Consider the following 3,448-nt stretch of genomic DNA (forward strand, 5'->3'; position numbering starts at 1 on the left):
CCAAATTTTTATTCTCCAGTATTCAACTACATATACAAAAATTTTGTTATGGAATACATATATTAAAATTGGTTAAAATTTTAAACAAATAAAAAAATGTTTTGCTCTAAACCGTATAAAACAGATTTTTATAATTGGATTTTGCGAGCTGATTCAAGCAACAGAAAAATGAATTCGTAGTCGGCAGGATTCGAACCTGCGCGGGAAGATCCCAATGGATTTCTAGTCCATCGCCTTAACCACTCGGCCACGACTTCACGTGCGTTTTGTGAAATTTTTGATAAGCAAGTTTAGATACGCAGCATTGATATGATTTACAATGACTACCTGCATGATATGATTTATAAATCAAATAACTGAATTTTAAAATTCAAATTACTATTTCATGTAAATGCAAAAATTTAATTAATGTTTGAAACTTAAAGCGTTTCAACTTTTTATTAAAAAAGTATTATTAAGCCAAATGTCGAAAAGATAAATTTATAAGACACGGGCACTTTTTATCCTAAATATGAGAGTCTTCAAAAGAACTAAGTTCGTAAAATCGGTACGGTTATATGGTTGTTTTTAGATATGATGAATTAAATAAAAATTTGAATATAAAAATAAATTTAAAATTTTCTCTAACACGAAATTGATTTTAATATTTTTTTAAATAAGTTTTGTTTAGGAAAAAAATATTGCTTTAATCAGAATTTTACGTAATTTAACATCATATTGTATATCAGCATCATATACATCATCGAATTTTACATCATACAAGTCATTTTTTTGAAGTTATATTTAATCGACAATTTTTGTATTTTTCTTTTTTATTATAGATTTCATATTAGTTACAATTTTAATATAATTTTTTTTCAGTTTTTTATTCATTTTGTTTCTTTCTACGGATCTAAACTTTTATTGATTAGACTTTTTACAAATTTCAAATACTTGAATTACTAATAAATTTTCTTCCTCAAAAAAAATATTAATTGTGAAAATTTTAAATATAAATATAAAATAAAAAATATAAATATAAATTTAAAAATTTAAATATAAGTATAAAATTAAAAATATAAATATAAATATAAATATAAAATTAAAAATATAAATATAAATATAAAATTAAAAATATAAATATAAATAAAAAATGTATATTTTTTTGTATAAAAGTGTTGCTTAAATTTGTATTTTTATATACATATTTTTTTAAAATATATTTTAAAACAGAATATAATTTCTATTAAATACAATCATTTAGCGAATTAACTTGACATTTGTATGAATTTTCAAGCTATTAAGCGTTGTAAAATAATTAGCAATTTCAAAAAAAAAAAAAAATAATAATAATAATAAATAGTTTGATTTTTAATAAAACTATTTAATGGTAATTAGAGGCATGAATTATCAACGACATAAATATAAATAACATATTTTAAACTAAAAAATATTCTAGAGAAAAACTTATCCATGCATATTAAAATTTCTAACTCGTCTGAAATGATAAGTCTTTTCTTCAAACCTAATATCAATTTTAATTTTCCTATTTAACTTCCTGTTTGTGTCAATATCTAATCTTATGTCAAAAATAAGAAAAAAAATCTCTTCCTGCAAACGATTTCAGGCATAAATGTTAGATTATTATTTCAAAACTTCAATGCTAAACAGAATTTTACGTAAAAAGGACGAATATTGTTTAGTAAATAAAGATACATATATAATTTGAAATAACTATGAATTATCCTAATAAGATTTTATCTCTACCGTACTATTTAACTACGAAACAAATATTTATTGAGACAAATTTAAAAATTTTTAATAACATTAGGAAAAGTATTGAACTGAGAGAAAATAATATTGCAAAGCATTCATAATTTTGGACATTAATTTTCAAAAACTGAGAAAATAAGTCCCATCATTGATACTAGTGTTAATCGGTTTTTTATAACCGTCGTTGAACAGCCGACCCAAGTTTGAGTTTACAACTACCAATGTTCTACTTCGTTACCTTGTAATTTTGAACCAATTCTGGAAGACAAGGGAACTCCTGGATCAGTACCACCAGAGGTATTGATTTGTTATGGGAACTAGTTTAAATATTATTATAATTGGTAGTAGGCAGTAGGTCTCTAATATCTAGTATACTTACATAAAAGTGTATTGTTTTAATGCGCACACGCCATACTTTTTTTCTTCTTTTTTCAAGTCACCATTTTGCCCGACAGGCAAGGTCTATTACAATTATAAAAAAATAAGGAATTCCATAATCAATAAATAGATTCAGGTTAATTTATAATTATGGTTAAATGAACATTGATAATACATATATCAATCGGAAGTAATACACATAACGACTAAATTTTATGTTTTCTTTAAAGAAATAGTTTTAACAAAAGCTAGTGTGACTACGCTCACCAACACCCATGAATTAGGTGTAGGGCTTGTCTGTTAGTGGTTGAAAGATTAGTAATTCTTTTCGCTCAATTAATAGAATACTCCATGCGTCTTCCAGATATATTTTTAAAGGTTCTTACAATTCACAGATCTCACTGACAGTATCCGTGGTGACTGTACTGCTCCAGATTACATTACAGCGCGGTGACACCATTGAGAAAGCCGAAAGCTTAAATGACCATTTTGTCCACCCATGGGCAGTTAGATCATTTTTTTAGAAAAAAAAAATCGAAATAATTTTTATTTGCTCTTTAAAAAAATATCATTATATATTTTATTACTATTAATTCAATGTTATACGTGAGATGGAAATTGCTTTTAATCGATAATTTTTCAATTTTACATCACGAAAAAAGTAGTGTGGTCAAAATACCAGAATATGATGAAATTTACCGTATTTCTGACTCTATGGGAGCACCACCAAAATGCTCAGTAATTTTTACCGAAGCACTTTGGTAAAGATTTTGGTAAAACTTACAATAATTACCAATAACTTACAATAATGTTCCATAATATGAGTTAAAATTTGATAAATTTGATACAAATTGGTATTCTTATCATGACATGGTTTTTATGCCATGCCCTATGGTGTCAACCTTAGGGCATGGTATAAAAACCATTTATTCGATTAAATTTACTTTTCCGTTTTGTATTTTTTGTAAATGTGGGGTAAGGAAAACTATAATTTTTTAAAACCAGAATTTCCCGTGAACCGCAACCATATGAATGGTTTAAATACCATATATTTTGGTTTTAACACCGGAATTATAGTTATTTTTTTGCCAGACAAATATCCACCATACAGTGCGGTAATTTTACCAGAACTTTTTTCTGCGTCTATTGTTATATTTTAATTTAAAAAGTGAAGTTACAGTTTAAGTTATTTTTCACCAAAATGATTTTTTTAATACAAGTATTTTGATAAAAAAAAGAGTTTTCTTTTTAAAATTATTTAAAAGCACTTTGAATTAAAAAAAGAAGTTACTTTTATACTAATTTAACTGAAAATACG

The 3,448-nt window shown here is 25.1% G+C and overlaps 1 non-coding gene across 1 annotated transcript; it reads right to left on the reverse strand.

The window, feature by feature from the left end:
- Window positions 1-175: 175 nt before the first annotated feature.
- TRNAS-AGA (transfer RNA serine (anticodon AGA)) lies at window positions 176-257 on the reverse strand. Its single transcript has one exon. It is a non-coding gene; the product is annotated as a tRNA-Ser (tRNA).
- Between the last annotated feature and the right edge of the window lie 3,191 nt (window positions 258-3,448).

The sequence above is a fragment of the Parasteatoda tepidariorum genome, chromosome 1, assembly GCF_043381705.1.
Source record: "Parasteatoda tepidariorum isolate YZ-2023 chromosome 1, CAS_Ptep_4.0, whole genome shotgun sequence".
NCBI classification, from domain to species: domain Eukaryota; kingdom Metazoa; phylum Arthropoda; class Arachnida; order Araneae; family Theridiidae; genus Parasteatoda; species Parasteatoda tepidariorum.